The 21,426-nt window shown below is 42.8% G+C and overlaps 1 long non-coding RNA gene across 1 annotated transcript; it reads left to right on the forward strand.

The window, feature by feature from the left end:
* Nucleotides 1-215: 215 nt before the first annotated feature.
* On the forward strand, nt 216-19,089 carry LOC144592453 (uncharacterized). The gene is made up of 3 exons (XR_013547129.1): nt 216-336; nt 16,510-16,564; nt 18,989-19,089. It is a non-coding gene; the product is annotated as an uncharacterized LOC144592453 (long non-coding RNA).
* Nucleotides 19,090-21,426: the final 2,337 nt, after the last annotated feature.

Consider the following 21,426-nt stretch of genomic DNA (forward strand, 5'->3'; position numbering starts at 1 on the left):
ACATATTGATGTGGCAACAATGCCAGAGCTTCTTTGAACTTATGGGTAAAAACATTTGAGGCACTGGCTTCATTTTATGGAATAGGGAGATCAGGAGATAATGATCAGTGTAAATGTTGATTAATAATGAAATTAATCCAAATGCAAATGCTGCATGAAAAATGCATTTCCTTATATGTCTAAGATTATTTGTTTCCTGTTGCCATCAGTATCTGGACAAAGAGAATAAGTATAACAAAGCAAAGAAGAGCGGGAAGCCAGAGGATTGGGACCCTTTTAAAGAGCAACAGAAGATAAGTAAAAAGGCAATATGGGGAGAAAAGATGAGGTATAAAGGTAAGCTGGCCAATAATATAAAGGCGGATAGTAAAAGCTTCTTTAAGTATGTGAAGAGGAAAAAAATAGTTAAGGCAAATGTGGGCCCCTTGAAGACAGAAGCAGGGGAATTTATTACAGGGAACAAGGAAATGGCAGACGAGTTGAACCGGTACTTTGGATCTGTCTTCACTAAGGAAGATACAAGCAATCTCCCAGATGTTCTAGTGATCAGATATCCTGGCGTGATGGAGGAACTGAAGGAAATTCACATTAGGCAGGAAATGGTGTTGGGTAGATTGATGGGACCAGGGCCTGATGGTCTGCATCCCAGAGTACTTAAGGAGGTGGCTCTAGAAATCATGGACACATTGGTGATCATTTTCCAATGTTCTACAGATTCAGGATCAGTTCCTGTGGATTGGAGGGTAGCTAATGTTATCCCATTTGTTAAGAAAGGAGGGAGAGAGAAAACAGGAAATTACAGACCAGTTAGTCTGACATCAGTGGTGGGGAAGATGCTGGAGTCAATTATAAAAGACGAAATTGCGGAGTATTTGGATAGCAGTAACAGGATCGTTCCGAGTCAGCATGGATTTACGAAGGGGAAATCATGCTTGACTAATCTTCTGGAATTTTCTGAGGATGTAACAAGGAAAATGGACAGGGGAGAGCCGGTGGATGTAGTGTACCTTAACTTTCAGAAAGCCTTCGACAAGGTCCCACATAGGAGATTAGTGTGCAAAATTAGAGCACGTGGTATTAGGGGTAGGGTACTGACATGGATAGAAAATTGGTTGACAGATAGAAAGCAAAGAGTGGGGATAAATGGGTCCCTTTCAGAATGGCAGGCAGTGATTAGTGGGGTACCGCAAGGTTCGGTGCTGGGACCGCAGCTATTTACAATATACATTAGTGACTAGGATGACGGGATTAAAAGTAACATTAGCAAATTTGCAGATAATACAAAGCTGGGTGGCAGTGTGAACTGTGAGGAAGATGCTATGAGGTTGCAGGGTGATTTGGACAGTCTGTGTGAGTGGGCGGATGCATGGCAGATGCAGTTTAATGTGGATAAATGTGAGGTTATCCACTTTGGTGGTAAGAATAAGAAGGCAGAGTATTATCTGAATGGTGTCAAGTTAGGAAAAGGGGATGTACAACGAGATCTGGGTGTCCTAGTGCATCAGTCACTGAAAGGGAGCATGCAGGTACAGCAGGCGGTGAAGAAAGCCAATGGAATGTTGGCCTTCATAACAAGAGAAGTTGAATATAGGAGCAAATAGGTCCTTCTACAGTTGTACAGGGCCCTAGTGAGACTGCACCTGGAGTACTGTGTGCAGTTTTGGTCTCCAAATTTGAGGAAGGATATTCTTGTTATTGAAGGCATGCAGCGTAGGTTTACTAGGTTAGTTCCTGGAATGGCGGGACTGTCGTATGTTGAAAGACTGGAGTGACTAGGCTTGTATACACTGGAATTTAGAAGGATGAGAGGGGATCTTATTGAAACATATAAGATTATTAAGGGGTTGGACATGATAGAGGCAGGAAACATGTTCCTAATGTTGGGGGAATCCAGAACCAGGGGCCACAGTTTAAGAATAAGGGGTAGGCCATTTAGAACAGAGATGAGGAAAAGCTTTTTCAGTCAGAGAGTTGTAAATCTGTGGATTTCTCTGCCTCAGAAGGCAGCGGAGGCCAATTCTCTGAATGCTTTCAAGAGAGAGCTCGATAGAGCTCTTAAGGATAGCGGAGTCAGGGGGTATGGGGAGAAGGCAGGAACGGGGTACTGATTGAGAATGATCAGCCATGATCACATTGAATGGTGGTGATGGCTCGAAGGGCCGAATGGCCTACTCCTGCACCTATTGTGTCTATTGTCTATTGTCTATCATTGCTATTGGTTTTTCAGACCTCTGTCCCATGCAACAAGACAAACACTTCTGCCCATTCCCTCCACAGATGCTGCCTGACCCATTGAATACCTCCAGAAGTTTGTATTTTGCTCAAGAATCCAGCATCTGCGATTTCTTGTGTCGCCACACCACAAACACTATGTGGCGAAGTGTGACAAAATAAGACAATTTTGGGTCTGTTCAATGATAAACTCACAAATCAGCAATGTGCAGCAACTCATTACATATCATATATCATATCATATATATACAGCCGGAAACAGGCCTTTTCGGCCCTCCAAGTCCGTGCCGCCCAGCGATCCCCGTACATTAACACTATCCTACACCCACTAGGGACAATTTTTACATTTACCCAACCAATTAACCTACATACCTGTACGTCTTTGGAGTGTGGGAGGAAACCGAAGATCTCGGAGAAAACCCACGCAGGTCACGGGGAGAACGTACAAACTCCTTACAGTGCAGCACCCGTAGTCAGGATCGAACCTGAGTCTCCGGCGCTGCATTCGCTGTAAAGCAGCAACTGACAAGGGAGAGTCAGTGGATGTGGTGTACCTCGACTTTCAGAAAGCCTTCGACAAGGTCCCACATAGGAGATTAGTGGGCAAAATTAGGGCACATGGTATTGGGGGTAGGGTACTGACATGGATAGAAAATTGGTTGACAGACAGAAAGCAAAGAGTGGGGATAAATGGGTCCCTTTCGGAATGGCAGGCAGTGACCAGTGGGGTACCGCAAGGTTCGGTGCTGGGACCCCAGCTATTTACGATATACATTAATGACTTAGACGAAGGGATTAAAAGTACCATTAGCAAATTTGCAGATGATACTAAGTTGGGGGGTAGTGTGAATTGTGAGGAAGATGCAATAACGCTGCAGGGTGACTTGGACAGGTTGTGTGAGTGGGCGGATACATGGCAGATGCAGTTTAATGTAGGTAAGTGTGAGGTTATTCACTTTGGAAGTAAGAATAGAAAGGCAGATTATTATCTGAATGGTGTCAAGTTAGGAGGAGGGGGAGTTCAACGAGATCTGGGTGTCCTAGTGCATCAGTCAATGAAAGGAAGCATGCAGGTTCAGCAGGCAGTGAAGAAAGCCAATGGAATGTTGGCCTTCGTAACAAGAGGAGTTGAGTATAGGAGCAAAGAGGTCCTTCTACAGTTGTACCGGGCCCTGGTGAGACCGCACCTGGAGTACTGTGTGCAGTTTTGGTCTCCAAATTTGAGGAAGGATATTCTTGCTATGGAGGGCGTGCAGCGTAGGTTCACTAGGTTAATTCCCGGAATGGCGGGACTGTCGTATGTTGAAAGGCTGGAGCGATTGGGCTTGTATACACTGGAATTTAGAAGGATGAGGGGGGATCTTATTGAAACATATAAGATAATTAGGGGATTGGACACATTAGAGGCAGATAACATGTTCCCAATGTTGGGGGAGTCCAGAACAAGGGGCCACAGTTTGAGAATAAGGGGTAGGCCATTTAGAACGGAGATGAGGAAGAACTTTTTCAGTCAGAGGGTGGTGAAGGTGTGGAATTCTCTGCCTCAGAAGGCAGTGGAGGCCAGTTCGTTGGATGCTTTCAAGAGAGAGCTGGATAGAGCTCTTAAGGATAGCGGAGTGAGGGGGTATGGGGAGAAGGCAGGAACGGGGTACTGATTGAGAGTGATCAGCCATGATCGCATTGAATGGCGGTGCTGGCTCGAAGGGCTGAATGGCCTACTCCTGCACCTATTGTCTATTGTCTATTGTCTAACTCTACCGCTGCGCTACCGTGCCGCCCAACTCCTATTTTCAATCTTTTGCATTGATTTGTGCAATAGAGCTCATCGTATTCCAAGACGCTATTATTTTATTTTAACATCACCAGATATGCCTTCAGCTTAGTCAACGGGGTACTGATTGAGAATGATCAGCCATGATCACATTGAATGGCGGTGCTGGCTCGAAAGGCCGAATGGCCTCCTCCTGCACCTATTGTCTATTGTCTATTGTATCTAGCTTTACTACTTCCACCAGCAGCTCATTCATATAAGCTCGGACAGGAGTATTGGTCATGGATTTTATGTACTCCTTTAGCATCCATGCATTATTCCATAATAACTCATTGGATGAGTTATTATGGAATAACTTATGGATGTTATCTATTTGGCAAGAAGATACACTTGTCATTAAATGAGAGCTTACCTTTTCCAGTCTGCTCAATAATTCTTCCAGATTTCACAGCAACAAACTGGAAAAGATAGACCTATGTTTAAAAGCAAAGGTACCATCATCGCAAATGAAGTATAGTACTTAGCATATCTCATGTTTGTCTCCCAAGGCTCCCAAAACTAGACTATCATCCAAAAATACAAACTACCTTTGCTTGATCCTACCTGGCATTGAGTTAATGGGATTATTTTACAAATCCACCAATTCTTTCGTTTTTTTTAATGGTATATTTCTCAAGACCCAGGAGGTTTTTCATTAAACTCTATGTAATGACTCCCTACACATTAGCTCGGACTGACTTCTATTTATCTTCATCGCCATTGTCATTTGCAGGAATGGCAAATGTACTTTTTAATATTCCTCCCATAACTGGGTTTGAGAGTCAAGTAATGCAATTGACCCTATAATTTTGGCCATTTTCCATGCATATTTTTTAAAGAAGAAGGCTGTTAGATATTCTCTCAGTCATAGAGACAAAGAGTCATACAACATGCAAACAGGCCTTTCGGCTCAACTTATCCACATTTACCAAGATCTACACTAGTCCAACCTGTCCTTGGCCCATATCCTTCTAAAACCTTCCTGCCCCTCACTTTTTCTTCACAAAATGTTTATCGTTGATCCTATCTGACTTCAGGGACAATGTTCATGATTGCTAATATGTTATAACATAACATACAGTCGGATAAAGTTTGAGAAGTTTATTTTATTTCTTCAAGTCTGCAGTCTGCATATGCCAGTATACATGGCCCTTGCTAAGATCAATAAAAATGGCATCTATCTTGAAATAAATAAATGATACAAGATAATCCTCCAGCAGCTCCATAACCCCTGTTGCTTTGGAGGAGAACACCTATCAACTATTTACATTAAATTACATACATTGCTAAATTATTATTTTTTTTAAGTAAATTTCTACAACCATTAATCCATGGGTTTCCCCTCTGGTAATTTTCATCTCAATTCAAGTGCCGTTTAGATGGGAACAATGCTTCATATTGCTTCAGTGCTGCAGGCAAGGAGAGAAATAAAGAGATAACGCTGTCTTCCACGAGCAGATTTGAAGGGATGGCGTGGGGGTCATTGATGGCAATAGGCATCAACTTAAGCAAAGTAGGAAACACAAGTGCAAAAGTGCCTCGAGCCACCGGAGCCTTTTGGGAGAAGTAGGAGGATGGAGGTAATAATGATGGTAAAAGAGGTCATGATTTGGCAACAATATACATTTTTTTAAACAGCATTTGGTGGAAATCTGAAATTAAAACTGAGAATGACGGAAATACTCAGAAGGTCAAACAGCATCTGGGGAGACAGACAAAGAATTATTGTTTCAGCTCAATGATGTTGTACCAGGAAACGTTAACTCTACTTTTGTCCCTCAAGTTGCTGCCTGACCTGCTGAGCATTTCCTGCATCCTCTTGTTTTGTCTCCCAGATTTTCAGATGCAAGTGTAGAGCTGCTGTTGGGTATAATTGGAGCAAACATGGAAGTTAGGTCAAATAAAAAGCTGAGCAATAGAGGAGGGAAGGTAAGGATTGGAAGGGTTCTAGTTTTAATCCTGTATTTTATAATTTGTTTATCAAAAGTTAGTGAGATTTTGATCCTATTGCCTTTATGAGAAAGATTTTAGGAACCGGGGTCGGCACGGTGGCGCAGCGGTAGAGTTGGTGCCTTATAGTGCCAGAGACCCGGGTCCAATCCTGACTACAGGTGCTGTCTGTACGGAGTTTGTACGTTCTCCCCGTGACCACGTGGGCTTCCTCCGGATGCTCTGGTTTCCTCTCACACTCCAAAGACACACACGTTTGTAGGTTAATTGGCTTTGGTAAAAATTGTAAATTGTCCCTAATGTGTGGGACAGTGCGAGTGTACAGGGGTGATATACCTGTATCGGTGATGTAGCTGGTTGGCATGGACTTAGTGGGCCGAAGGGCCTGCATCTGCACTGTATCTCTAAAGTCTAAACTGGATTGAGGTTTGATACCACTAACACAAAGGAACAGTTAAACTGGGAAAAATATTGAGGTGTGTACAGCACTTGGCTCATGGTGAAGTGTGGCATAGAACTGGTGGAGTGGGGATCACAGGGGACACTCAAACAGCTGTGGAGTAGCTTCAGGGAGACATTTACAGGCAGAAGCATAATCACATTCATAACTGACATGTTAAGTTAAAGAACAGGTTTGCTTTCTGGTGCCTGACGGGTTCCTATAAAAGCTTCATAGTTTAGAGATATCGTGCGGAAACAGGTCCTTTGGCCCACCGGGTCAGCGCCGACCAGTGATCCCCGCTATTGTGGATCAACACCATCCTACACCCACTAGGGACAATTTACATTTATATCAAGTCAATTAACCTACAAACCTGTACGTCTTTGGCGTGTGGGAGGAAACCGAAGATCTCAGAGAAAACCTACACAGGTCACGGGGAGAACGTACAAACTCCGTACAGACAGCACCCGTAGTCAGGATCGAACCCGGGTCTCCGGCGCTGCATTTGCTGTGAGGCAGCAACTCTACCGCTGCGCCACTGTGCCGCCCTACAGATGGAGCAGAAGTTTTCTCGTGCCCTCAGTCAGATTGTAAGGATGAGGCATTGTCTGTGCTGTCCTCATATAAAAATAAGGATGGAGACAATTAAAATTAAAATCACTACACACCATGACTTTAGATATTTCATTCATATAATTCAGCAAAACTAAAATAGTTGCACACAAAAATATGAGAAAAATAGATATTGCAAATATATGTAATTCATAAAGAGCTGAGTTGAAGCATAATTCACAAATTTGCTTGCAGAGGGCAGAGTGAGATTCCATTGATTTGTTTTAATGAACAGAAAATTGCATAGGGTGTACTAACCTCTGCACTAAAATTCCCAGTCTGTACTCCTGCAGAAAATCCATCTTGCCTAGATTTCTGAATTAATTTCTTGCCTTTTTTCAAGCACTTTTCTAGTGGGGACAAATGTAAAGTGTGATGGGAAGCTATTATTGCAACTGCCAATCTGAGGTGAAATGATCAGTCCTTCCAAAGGATAGAAAAGGTTCGATGTACGCTGTCGGTGCATTGACTGTGAGATAAATAAAGCGAGTTAATGACTTATATTCCACACGGTATCCTTCCCCGAGACTGGCAAAACAGAGTAGACAAACAACATTATTTAGATTTCCTATCAAGAAAAAAACCTAATTTTAAAGATCCTTGACATCTGCATAACTCTGCTGAAATCTTCTTGTAAGAATCTTTTTTCCACTTTTTTTCCCCCATGATTTTGTCCTTGAGCACTGCACAATTTAGAATTCACTCGTCTTATGTTGGTCAACATAGGCAAGTTGGGCCAAAGGACCTGTTTAAGTGCTCTACGATTCTACGACTATGACTTGATGAGGTGCAGGCTGACGCGATTAGCTTCTCTTGGCATCATCTTCACCACAGGCACAGGAAGGGCCTGTGTTCCTGGGCTGTACCTTTTTATGTTCTATATTCTATGATGCCAGCACATTCTTGGTTATGGATGTTGCAGTCCTGCACTCAGAATATATTCTGTGCCCTTCCCACCATCAGTGTTTCCTTTACGTGTTGTTCTACATGGAAGAACACTAATTTATCAGCTGAGGGAGGACTGTGGATGATGATTAAAAGGAGGATTCCTTGCTGTGTTTGACCTGATTCTATAGGACTTAATGTGGTCTGGGTTCAATGTTAAGGACTGAAGAAGTTCTCCCACACCTGAATAGCATGGTACCGTACTTCAGGAAGGGAAACCTACAAGGCCGCCAGCAAACCTGTTTTCATTTGGCGGGACGGTGTTGGAGAAAGTCAACAGCTTCAAGTTCCTGGGCAAGCATATCTCTGAAGATCTGTTCTGGGCCCAGAAAATCAAAGCAATCACAAAGAAAGCTCATCAATGCCTCTACTTCGTCAGAAGATTGATGTTTTCACTAGTGGGAGAGTCTAGGACTAGAGGTCATAGCCTCAGAATTAAAGAACGCTCCTTTCGGAAGGAGATGAGGAGGAATTTCTTTAACCAGAGGGTGGTGAATTTGTGGAATTCTTAGCCAGAGAAGGCTGTAGAAGCCAAGTCAGTGGATATTTTTAAGGCAGAGATAGATAGATTCTTGATTAGTGCGGGTGTCAGAGGTTATGAGGAGAAGGCAGGAGAATGGGGTTAGGAGGGAGAGATAGATCAGCCATTATTAAATGGCATAGTAGACTTGATGGGCCGAATGGCCTAATTCTTCTCCTATCACATGATCTTATGATTTTATGATTCGGTATGTCGACAAATACTCTGCGGAACCTCTACAGGTGTACAATAGAGAGCATTCAGACTGGTTGTCTGTATCCTGTGGTTACCTGTTCTATGCTCTGTGTTAATCTGGACTAATAATCCAACAAACTGGGTTTTCAAATCCCACAATGGGAATTTTGGAATTAAAACTCAATTAATAATTTGGAACTAGAAACAATGAATTATGAGTAATATTGACTACAAAACTACTGGATTGATTAGTTAATCCCGGAAAATCTGTCATCCTTGGAAGTCTGACCTGAAATGGCCGACTGAGTCACCCAATTCAAGGGGAATTCAGGATGAGTAATAAATCCTGGCCTTTCCAAAGATTCTGTGTGGGAAGTAACTGCAGATGCTGGGTTATACTGAAGATAGACACCAAATGTTGGAGTAACTCAGTGGGTCAGGCAGCATCTTTAGAGAAAAGGAATAGATGATGTTTTGGGTAGGAACCTTTCTTCCGCCCTGAAACATCACCTATTCCTTTTCTTCAAAGATACTGCCTGACCCGCTGAGTTACTCCAGCATTTTGTGTCCATCTTTCCAGAGATTACCCAGATTCTCAACATTAAATTAAAAACAAACACAGGAGTTTCAGAACAAGGCTGTGTAGTTTATTGGAGACTTCAAATTGCATATGGTTTATCTCATACGGATGTACAAATCTAACACCACAGTCGCAGTATAGTACATGAGACCTGGCATGCTCTTGCCAATTAAATAATAAAGGGTGTCCTAGTGCATCAGTCACTGAAAGGAAGCATGCAGGTACAACAGGCAGTGAAGAAAGCCAATGGAATGTTGGCCTTCATAACAAGAGGAGTTGAGTATAGGAGCAAAGAGGTCCTTCTGCAGTTGTACAGGGCCCTAGTGAGACCGCACCTGGCGTACTGTGTGCAGTTTTGGTCTCCAAATTTGAGGAAGGATATTCTTGCTATTGATGGCGTGCAGCGTAGGTTTACTAGGTTAATTCCTGGAATGGCGGGACAGTCGTATGTTGAAAGACTAGAGCGACTGGGGTTGTATACACTGGAATTTAGAAGGATGAGAGGGGATCTTATCGAAACATATAAGATTATTAAGGGGTTTTTGGAGGACTCTCATTGATAAGCCCATTGATGCTGGAAAAGAAGCTGGAGACAAGATAAAAATACAATTGCTGCCATCTGAGCCAATATCAAGATGCAAATTGCTAAATTATCCAAAATATTTGAGAAACACAACCACATAAGGTGCTGGAGTAACTCGGAGGGACAGGTAGAATTCTGGAGAACATGGATAGGTGATGTTACGGATATGGACGTTTCAGGTTGAGACTCTTCATCAGTCTGAAGTAGGGTCCCTACCCGAAACGTCATCTATCCTGGTTCATCACAGATGCTGCCTGACCCGCTGAGTCAGAACTTTCTGTCTTTTTTTGTAAACCGGCATCTGCAGTTCCTTGTTTCTAAATATTCGAGAGATAGTTATCAGTAAAGCCACATTTCCTTAGAAGCCATTGTTCACATCTTGACCATTGCTCTTGGCTTTCATCAAAAATAAGAACACTAGGGTTAAAAAGAGCATGAAATAATGTACATTTTCTGTCTGCAGCATAATTAAGCTATGTGCTTGAATGTAATTGTAAAAATATTTTCATTTGATTCACATAACTGGCCAAAGTGACACTTTTCCAGTTTGGGGTCATTTTAAAAGGTCAATTAGAACACGTTTTAGCATATTATTGTGTTGTTTTCAAAAGATGTGCCTTTAATCCCATTAATATCCGTTGCTTTTGCAGTTTCCAATCTTCATTTATAAGGAAACTATTCATATTTGCAAAAAAACTTTCGGTAAATTTAAAAAAAAATTAGCAAGTCTTTTCAACGACATACTGCTGTCCTGTGGCAGATCCACTTGCAGCAACACATCTTTCAGCCACAGATTTTTTTTTTGTTGAGATTTCTGCTTCACATTCTGGGTGGAATAGCATCAATGTGACTGGGTTTGGTCTTTGTAGCTGTGCAATTTAACTCAGTTGAGTTGCAGCTCGTAATAAAAGTCTGCCTTATTTATGAGCCAAAATTCTGTGCAATGTTACAAACACTGTTAAACTGCATATAGGAAACCAAAACGAGCACAGCACTTCATTAGCAAGCCTCCTGAGTGATATTCCCTCTGGAAATTCTGCCTCTCATAAACAAGACTGCCATCAGGTTCTTTTCCAGTAGTCTACTTGCTGCTGTCCCTCGAGACACTTCTTGCTCCTAATAGTATTGTTAAGTATTCTAATGCAACTGGGGCTTGATTTATTTTCCCCAGGCAAGCAGAAGCTGATTCGCAGGTAATTTTTTATTTATTTGCTCCTTGTAAATCTACTTCCATTCAAATTATATATATTTCCCTCATAAGTCGAAGTAGAAGTTGTGCATATTTTCCGAGCAGAATTACCTTCACCATTCTTCAAATCACCTCTACACGGGGAGAGAATTTTATATATGCTTTAATCATCAAATATTTTTTGGAAAAATAATCTATTTGGATTTATAAAGGGCATTTGATTAGGTAAGGTCAGAGCATGTGAAGTAAGGTGGCAAGCAGCAGGACAGGTAACAACGTGACCACAAACAGGATGAAAAACTGGGGATTAATGATAGAAACATAGACTTACAGACAATGATAGATGTGATCCATAAGGATCAGTTCTGAGACAGATCTTGAGTGTCAGACCATTCCTGCTCGCACTTCCGTATATGATTCAAAGGTGACCTGGAGCTCAGCATTTAACTTTGAGTTTCAATATAGATAAACATAAGGGTACACCGATTGGTAGGAGAAATACAGGCTTAGAAATGTGATTACTCGTTACCATGTAGTTCGGTGCTATGCAATGGAACATGACGGGGCTGCACGGTAGCGTAGCAGTAGAGCTATTGCCTTACAGCACCAGAGACCCGGGTTCAATCCTGACCACCGGTGCTGTCTGTACGGAGTTTGTAACGTTCTCCCTGTGACCTGCATGGGTTTTCTCTGAGATCTCCGGTTTCCTCTCACACTCCAAAGATGTACAGGTTTGTAGGTTAACTGGCTTGGTGTAAATGTAAAATTGTCCCAAGTGTGTGCAGGATAGTGTTAATGTGCGGGGATGGCTGGTCAGTGTGGACTCGGTGGGCGAAGGGCCTGTTTGCGTGCTGTATCACTAAACTAAAAAAACTAAAAAGACATTGTTACCTTTGCATCAAGGAAATCTAGTTTATTCTGTCCATTGTTGGTCTCTCCTTGTTTTCACTGAGGAACACCAGGCAGGAAACATTTTGTACTCAGTCCTATTGATGTATTATATCCTTCGGATTACCTCAAAACCCCTGATGATTTAGCCCATCAGATCCTCAGGTGATGGAGGAACTGGACGAAATCCACATTAGGCAGGAAAAAGTTTTGGGTAGACTGATGGGACTGAAGACTGATAAATCCCCAAGGCCTGATGGTCTGCATCCCAGGGTACTTAAGGAGGTGGCTCTAGAAATTGTGGATGCACTGGTGATCATTTTCCAATGTTCTATAGATTCAGGGTCAGTTCCTGTGGATTGGAGGGTAGCTAATGTTATCCCACTTTTTAAGAAAGGAGGGAGAGAGAAAACGGGAAATTATAGACCAGTTAGTCTGACATCAGTGGTGGGGAAGATGCTGGAGTCAATTATAAAAGACAAAATTGCAGAGCATTTGGATAGCAGTAATAGGATCGTTCCGGGTCAGCATGGATTTACGAAGGAAAAATCATGCTTGACTAATCTACTGGAATTTTTTGAGGATGTAACTAGGAAAATTGACAGGGGAGAGCCGATGGATGTTGGTGTACCTCGACTTTCAGAAAGCCTTCGACAAGGTCCCACATAGGAGATTGGTGGGCAAAATTAGAGCACATGGTTTTGGACGTAGGATACTGACATGGGTAGAAAATTGGTTGACAGACAGAAAGCAAAGAGTGGGGATAAATGGGTCCCTTTCAGAATGGCAGGCAGTGACTAGTGGGGTACCGCAAGGTTCGGTGCTGGGACCGCAGCTATTTACAATATACATCAATTATTTGGATGAAGGGATTAAAAGTACCATTAGCAAATTTGCAGATGATACAAAGCTGGGTGGCAGTGTGAACTGTGAGGAAGATGCTATGAGGTTGCAGGGTGACTTGGACAGGTTGTGTGGGTGGGCGGATACATGGCAGATGCAGTTTAATGTGGATAAGTGTGAGGTTATCCACTTTGGTGGTAAGAATAGGAAGGCAGATTATTATCTGAATGGTGTCAAGTTAGGAAAAGGGGACGTACAATGAGATCTGGGTGTCCTAGTGCACCAGTCACTGAAAGGAAGCATGCAGATACAGCAGGCAGTGAAGAAAGCCAATGGAATGTTGGCCTTCGTAACAAGAGGAGTTGAGTATAGGAGCAAAGAGGTCCTTCTACAATTGTACCGGGCCCTGGTGAGACCGCACCTGGAGTACTGTGTGCAGTTTTGGTCTCCAAATTTGAGGAAGGATATTCTTGCTATGGAGGGCGTGCAGCGTAGGTTCACTAGGTTAATTCCCGGAATGGCGGGACTGTCGTATGTTGAAAGGCTGGAGCGATTGGGCTTGTATACACTGGAATTTAGAAGGATGAGGGGGGATCTTATTGAAGCATATAAGATAATTAGGGGATTGGATACATTAGAGGCAGGAAACATGTTCCCAATGTTGGGGGAGTCCAGAACAAGGGGCCACAGTTTAAGAATAAGGGGTAGGCCATTTAGAATGGAGATGAGGAAGAACTTTTTCAGTCAGAGAGTGGTGAAGGTGTGGAATTCTCTGCCTCAGAAGGCAGTGGAGGCCAGTTCGTTGGATGCTTTCAAGAGAGAGCTGGATAGAGCTCTTAAGGATAGCGGAGTGAGGGGGTATGGGGAGAAGGCAGGAACGGGGTACTGATTGAGAGTGATCAGCCATGATCGCATTGAATGGCGGTGCTGGCTCGAAGGGCTGAATGGCCTACTCCTGCACCTATTGTCTATTGTCTATTGTCTATTGACTTGGATACAAGAACATTTTGAAAAAGACAACTTTGCCAAAACTCGCAAGGTGAAACTAAAAATTCCAACTGGCTAAAGCAGTCAGTGGATGATTGAGGAACTCACCAGGCCTGACCCCTCTGAGTTCTTCCAGCACTTTGTGATTTGCTTAGGTTTCCTGCACGTGCAGTTTCCTGGGTCTCCAATGGATGATTAAGACTGGAGCGACTAGGCTTGTATACACTGGAATTTAGAAGGATGAGAGGGGATCTTATCGAAACATACAGGATTATTAAGGGGTTGGACCCGTTAGAGGCAGGAAACATGTTCCCAATGTTGGGGGAGTCCAGAACCAGGGGCCACAGTTTAAGAATAAGGGGTAGGCCATTTAGAACGGAGATGAGGAAAAACCTTTTCAGTCAGAGAGTTGTGAATCTGTGGAATTCTCTGCCTCAGAATGTAGTGGAGGCCAATTCTCTGAATGAATTCAAGAGAGAGCTAGATAGAGCTCTTAAGTATAGCAGAGTCAGGGAGTATGGGAAGAAGGCAGGAACGGGGTACTGATTGAGAATGATCAGCCAGGATCACATTGAATGGCGGTGCTGGCTCAAAGGGCCAAAAGGCCTACTCCTGCACCTATTGTCTATTGTCTATTGTCTATTGTCAATTATCCCAGCCATGATTCTTGACTTGCCCAAGACTGACTCTCCATTCATTTCAGACCCACTTCTCCAATCATTCCAAATCCCAAAGTTTGGATCAGGCCAGGCCAAAATCCCAACACCCCTCTTCCTCCCAGCAACCCCATCCTTCCCATCATACCAGGCTCTGACACTCAAAATGGCCGCAGCCTAAATCCACAGCTAATGCAATCTACAAAATCCCGGTTAATCCAAGCTCTTGGCCACTATTAGTCCTGGTGCCTCAGTTCTTACCAGAATGCTGTCTGGATTAGAGAGTTTCAGCTACAAGGAGAGGTTGGACAAACTTGGATTGTTTTCTCTGGAACGTCAGAGGATGAGGGGAGACGTATTAGAAGTATATAAAATTATGAGAGGCATAGAACGGATGACAGTCAGAACCTTTTTCCCAGGATAGAAATGTCCACCACTAGAGGGCATTGGTATAAGGTGAGAAGGGGAAAGTTTGATGGAGTTGTGTGGGGCAAGTATTTTTGCACTGAAAGTGGTGATAACCTGGAACGCATTTCCAGGTGTGGTGGTGGTGGAGGCAAATATGATAGTGACGTTCAAGAGGCTTTTGGATAGGAAAGTGCAAGGAATAGGGGGATGTGGATTATGTACAGGCAGATGAGATTAGTTTAACTCATCGTGTTCCACACAAACATTGTGGGGCGAAGAGCCTGTTCCTTTGTTGTACTATTCTGTGTTCTGTGTCTTAGTCCTGTGGGGTCCTCAAAGCCATGGTTCGCCATCTTTTGATTTCTCCCAAAAAAGGAAAGCAGCTGGAGGAACAGCAGGCCAGGCAGCATCTGTGTCTCCTTTGATTCCTCAAGTTTCCTCGAGCCACAATTCCCGCTTGGGAACGAGGCGCATGAGACTGTAGATGCCGGAATCTATAGCAAGCCGTTAAAATCCAAATGAAAACTAGCTACTATGTCGCACATAAAATAAATCTGCTAACTTTGCAAAGACACTCAGGAAGAAAAAAACACAATTGAAAGTGACTGGCGAGGTTGAGAAATGTGCACTACTGGAGGAAACCTCCAGAGAGCAGTTTCTGAAGGAAAATGAAAATCTTGTTCCAATAATGGGGCTTGAAATTATATCAACAATCTCATCCAACTGGACTTCAGCATGGAGAGTCACAAAGGCGGCCGGGCATCAGCTCATGGGCCGAGCTGGACAAGGGCGACGGAGGAAGTCCTGCATCAGCCTGGGGCTTATCCGGATCGGGGGAGCTCCAGTATATCCAGCACGTGCACCGGACTTTGGATTTTTTCTTTTTGTAAATGGCACCAATGCATGTGTGAGCTATTCAGGAGTTATTTCACTGTGCAGTGCATATGTGACAATAAAGTTTGGAATGGAATGGAATAGTTTATTGTCACATGTGACAAGTCGCAATGAAATTCTCTGTTTGCACAGCCAAGGTATACAAATAGTCGCCACATACGCAGCTGACAAAGTTACAAAGTACCCCCGCCTGCTCCTCCTTAGTTCTCTACCCCCCCCCCCCCCCAATCCTCCCCCGCCCCGGGTCCATTGTTCTCCTTCTCCTCACGGTGGTTGTACCCCCACGCTGGGTCATCCATTGGTCCTTCCCCCTTCCCCCACTCACAGTGGTTCCCCCCGCACCCTCATCGACAAAGGCTAGAGATGTAAAGGAGTCCCGCGAAGAACCATTGAACCATGGGATTATAGCACTGAAAAACAACTTCTCTGGGAGGACACTTTTAAATAGTAGAGAGCTAACAGAGTCAACTTAATGTATTTTTATACACCGTCGACTGATAAATAGGTCATTTACATTATTCAGCCCTGCCTTGTGTATCCCATGCAAGTTCTGATGAGATGGTTACTTCCAGATGTACCTGGGAGGGGGTATCTCAATTCTAAAGTTTGTTTGCTCAAATATTCTGGCTATAGCTTCGATAACAGTGAGCATTTCCTGGGTTACCGATATATCCACTGTACTCGCCATTATTCCTCCCAATTATTTCAAAGCTAGTAAACGAATCATGGACTAGATGGGTATGACCCTAAACGTTGCTTAATTCATGTCTTTCAGAGATACTGCCTGACCCGTTGAGTTACGGATAGGAAAGGTTTGGAACCATGGGCAGGTGAGTCTAGTGTTGATCGTCTTGGCTGGCATGGGCAAGTTGGACCGAAGAGCCACTTTCCAAGACCCTATGACTATCTATGACTCTGTGTTATTGCGGGAATCAAGGGAATTGAGATTTTTGAGGAAAGATTCTTTGGGGGACTGAACTGTGTTACAAAAGATTGGATGAGCATTGAGTCACTGTGGTATAATGGGGCCAGATAGCTGACCAAGGCAAGACACAGGGAGATCAAAGCCAGAGATACGTTTGAATCAAGGAAGAAAAATAAAGCTCACCCTTCAGGTCAAATACCCTTCACCTCTTCAATCCTTTCCAGAAATGTCTGTTAAAACTCTGGATCCCATTGCAGAGACAATCCTGACCTGCTGAATGTTTTGAGTATTTTCTGTCCTTATTTCAGATTACTGGCATTTGTAGTTTTTTGTTTTTCATTTTTAATTCTTCCACTTTTGATGACACATTAACTATTTCTCTTTCCACGGATGCTGCCTGACCTTCTGAATGCTTCCAGCATTTTCTGTTTTTATGTTTAAAGCTGCATTAGTTGAAGTGGGAACAACACGAGAAGGAAACTTAATGGACCTTGTCCTATCAAATTAACTTTTGCGGATGCGTTTTTTTTGTAATTATGGTATTGTTTCATTCAGTTCAGTTCCGTTCGGTTCAGTTTAGTTTATTGTCACGTGTACCGAGGGACAGTGAAAAGCTTTTGTTGCATGCTAACTAGTCAGCAGAAAGCCAATACATCATTACAATCGAGCCATTTACAGTGTATAGATACTTGATAAGGGAATAACGTTTAGTACAAGGTAAAGCCAGCTGAGTCCGATCAAGGATATTCCAAGGGTCACCAATGAAGTAGAAATTAGTTCAGCATTGCTCTCTGTTTGTGGTGAGATGATTCAGTTGCCTGATAACAACTGGGAATAAACTGTCCCTGAATCTGCAGGTGTGCATTTTCACATTTCTATACCTTTTGCCTGATGGGAGAGGGGAGAAGAGGGTGGTCAGAGTGCGACTCATCCTTGATTAGGCTGCTGCCCTTGCCGAGGCAGCGTGAGGTATAAATGGAATCAACAGAGGGGAAATATAAGAAGATAACTGCAGATGCTGGTACAAATTGAAGGTATTTATTCACAAAATGCTGGAGTAACTCAGCAGGTCAGGCAGCATCTCAGGAGAGAAGGAATGGGTGACGTTTCAGGTCGAGACCCTTCTTCAGACAGTTCTTCAACAGAAGGGAGGTTGGTTCATAGTGAGTAAATCCTTCACTCGGCATTATTATTTTGACTGACTGAATCTGAATAGGTCTCACAGTTCCAAACTAGCCATTGACAAGGTACAGTGAGCTTTTACACAATGGCACAAATATTCCTCAAACTTTAAATGCTATTGAACCAAGCCGTTTGTTTGTTTAGAGATACTGCATCAGCCCACCGAGTCCAAGCTGACGATCGATCATCCATTCACTCTACTTATATGTTATCCCACTTTCACCTAAGATGTGCAGAAAGTTGTACCAGGCACAGCACTTAATATATTTTAGAATGAGGCACATGTACAGTGATGGAAAAAAAGGGCAACCTATTAAAGGGCAATTATCCGACAACCAATAAATCAAAGAAAGTCTCTCTTGTCTCACCAAACCTATGGAGAATGGTTGTGCAAACAAGGCAATAGCTGAAAAAGGGAATTCCACTAATATACTCAAACAAGCATGGTTGAAAAGAAAAATACTGTGACTTCATTTTAAACCCCAGCTAAATGAGAGGAAGAAGTATGCCGAAAGGATTTGAAAGTATTTCCTTTCAGTCTGGTCCAAAGCCATTCACGAAGACATAGGTGGATGTCTAGTCAAAGCACTCCATGACAATAAGAAGTAGTCGAGTGCTTTTGCCACGGAATAAGCAATGAGCGTAATGCTGAAAACCCTATGTTACTGAGCCAGCTGCAACCAACACACAGCTAGTGTGATACTGGCTTCAGCCCAATAACATGGATCTCTGCCTGGGCATGTCATGTGCAGAAGGTAAGCTAGATGTAACCTAGCCAATTACCCCTGTCAGCCATCTCACAAATTTCAGCCAAGTAATAAATGGCATCCTTCAAAATGCCATCAAGCAAAGAGCCATCCATAAATAATCATTTGCTGGCACGCAGGTTAGGACTATCAGAATAATTTAGCTTCAGTGGTAATCATAGGCTTGATCAAGACATGGATGTCAAATTGAAAGTAGAGTATCTGGAGAACTCTTCTTGATACCAAGGCATCGTTTGCTCAAATAGGATACCGAGGAGCTTTAGCCAAACTTAATGTAATTAGTGGAAGCACAAGGAACTACAAATGCAAGAATCCTGAGTAAAACAAAAATCTGAAGACAGACCCTGATCCAAAACATTACCTATGCATTCCCTCCACAGATGCTGCCTGACCCACTGAGTTCTTCCGGCACTTTGTGTTTTGCTCAAAGTAATTAACGTTAACCGAGAAACTCTTGGCTGAAGTGAGATATTTCTGATGGAAGGGAAGTCAGTTGTGGCTGGCAACGAGATTCAATGCAGCCCGATGCAGCACAGCATGTCACTGCAGGATTTTCATGCAAGTATCTGCAGTTAGACTTTTTCCAATTGCTTTATTGATGTTTATCCCTCCAGAAAAAGGCTGCTTTTTGAGAATTCTTTATTGTTAAAATATATATATATTTTTAGGGATGCAGTGTGAAAACAAGGCCTTCGGCTCACTGCTTCTGTGCCGACCAGTGATAACCATGTACACTGGCACTATCCTACACACTAGGGACAACTTACAACTTACAACTTAACAAACCTGTGCGTCTTTGGAGTGTGGGAGGAAACCGGAACGCCCGAAGAATACCTATGCGGAATGGGGCAAGCTTGTGGTGCAATCTGAGTTTAGTTTTGTAGTTTATTTAGTTCACCATGTCCGCACTGACCAGCGATCCCCACACATTAACACCGTTCTACACACAGTAGAGACAATGTACATTTATGAATGAATGAATGAATGAAATATTAAAGATTAAATATTAAAGTACTACAATGGACAAACTGAGGTAGAGTTGAGAAGAATAGTATGTGGCAGCATCTCTGGTAAAGGGATATGTGAAAAAGATGATTATTTCAGGAGTGTCATAACAGTGGCAAAGAAGTAGTCTTAAGTCTGGATGTCTGGGCTTTCAAGCACTGTATCATCTCTCAGAAAGTTGGAAAGAGAGAAGGCAATGGCCAAGACAGCTGCCGTCCTTGATGATACTCACACCCTTCTTGCTGCAATGCATGTCACTTCCTTCCAGAATTGTGGATGCCTAGGAACTTAAGCCATTCTTTACAGCAGCTCTATTGATGAGAACAGGTTTGTGTTCACCCCTTCATTTCCTTAAGTCTACGATTAACTCTTTCACAGATCAAGAGTTCCAACTGGGGGTAGATCAGTCTTTAATGAATGGAGACTTGAGGGGTCACATTCTTTTCACAATTTATTTTGGAAACAAAGGCGGCACGTTGGCACAGTGGTAGAGTTGCTGCCTTACAGCGCCAGAGACCTGGGTTCGATCCTGACTACGGGTGTTGCCTGTGCAGAGTTTGTGCGTTCTCTCTGTGACTGCATGGGCTTTCTCCAGGTGCTCCGGTTTCCTCCAACACTCCAAAGAAGTGCAGGTTTGTAGGATAATTGGCTTCGTTAAGCTGTAAATTGTCCCTAGTTTGTAGGAAAGAACTAGTGTATGGGTGATCACTGGTCGCCGTGGACTTGGTGGGCCGAAGGGCGTTTGCCAGCTGTATCTCTAAACTAAACTAAAAAAGAATTATTTTATGGAATCAGGATGACCCTAAGAGGTGTTCTCAGATTGATTACATCTTAAATGACTTAATCCCCTCTGTTGTTTTATCTTCCCCAAGGATTTGTGATCCACACCAAAATTTACCATCGACTGAGTGAGTTTACTCACGAGGTGTGACAGGTGCCAATGCCCAAGAGGTCAGCAAGACCTGGCTAATGATGTCTGAAACCTAATCCCCAGTTGAGGGAGGTATTTTGTGTGCTCCACTGACAGTGTCGAAATTCATTCCCAGATGGTAATACTATACACAGGATATATTTGTGCCAATGATTTGAGCCCAGCTTCTAAGATTCAGCTGTGTTGACTTCAAAGGCAATTTCCTTGAAAAATGTTCTGATTATGATTATGTCCCGAGAACTGGAAATTGCATGAGAAACAGTTTTATTACTATCATCCATTGAAGTACTCTACGAGGTGCTGCAACATGGGTGAATAACGTTGACATTTTCACATGTGGTAAAACCCTACAGTAGAATAGAACATCATGCTTGGTCACGTGCATTAAACCCGTAATTATATTATATTTTATTCAAGGCTATCACCAATGGAACAGAATCATGGAAATGAAATATGTTACTATCTCTCTAATAAAGGTAGCTCTCATAACTGAAGGTGAATTTCTATCACTCAGTAAAGAAGTGGAATACACACACAAGTTTCTTTCTTAAAAGACACTTGAGTAGGTACATGGGTAGAGAAGATTTAGAGGGATATGGACCAAATGCGGGCAAATGGGACAAGCTTAGATGGGACATCTCTGCTGGCATAGATGAATTGGGATGAAGGGCCTATGTCTGTGTTCTATATTTGTTGATTTAGGCCCATTTTTTATGGTTTACAAATCTGGGGCATGACGGCAGAATTTCTTTTAGTGCGCATTCTGCTAGTGAAATTGTCAAAGATTTTAATGAAAACTCAATGAAAAGAGAATTTCCCTCTATTTCAGAAAAATCTGTCCCCAGGATCACTTCTTCAAAAAAATATTCTTGTATTTTCATT

Source organism: Rhinoraja longicauda, chromosome 3, assembly GCF_053455715.1.
Source record: "Rhinoraja longicauda isolate Sanriku21f chromosome 3, sRhiLon1.1, whole genome shotgun sequence".
Lineage (NCBI taxonomy): Eukaryota > Metazoa > Chordata > Chondrichthyes > Rajiformes > Arhynchobatidae > Rhinoraja > Rhinoraja longicauda.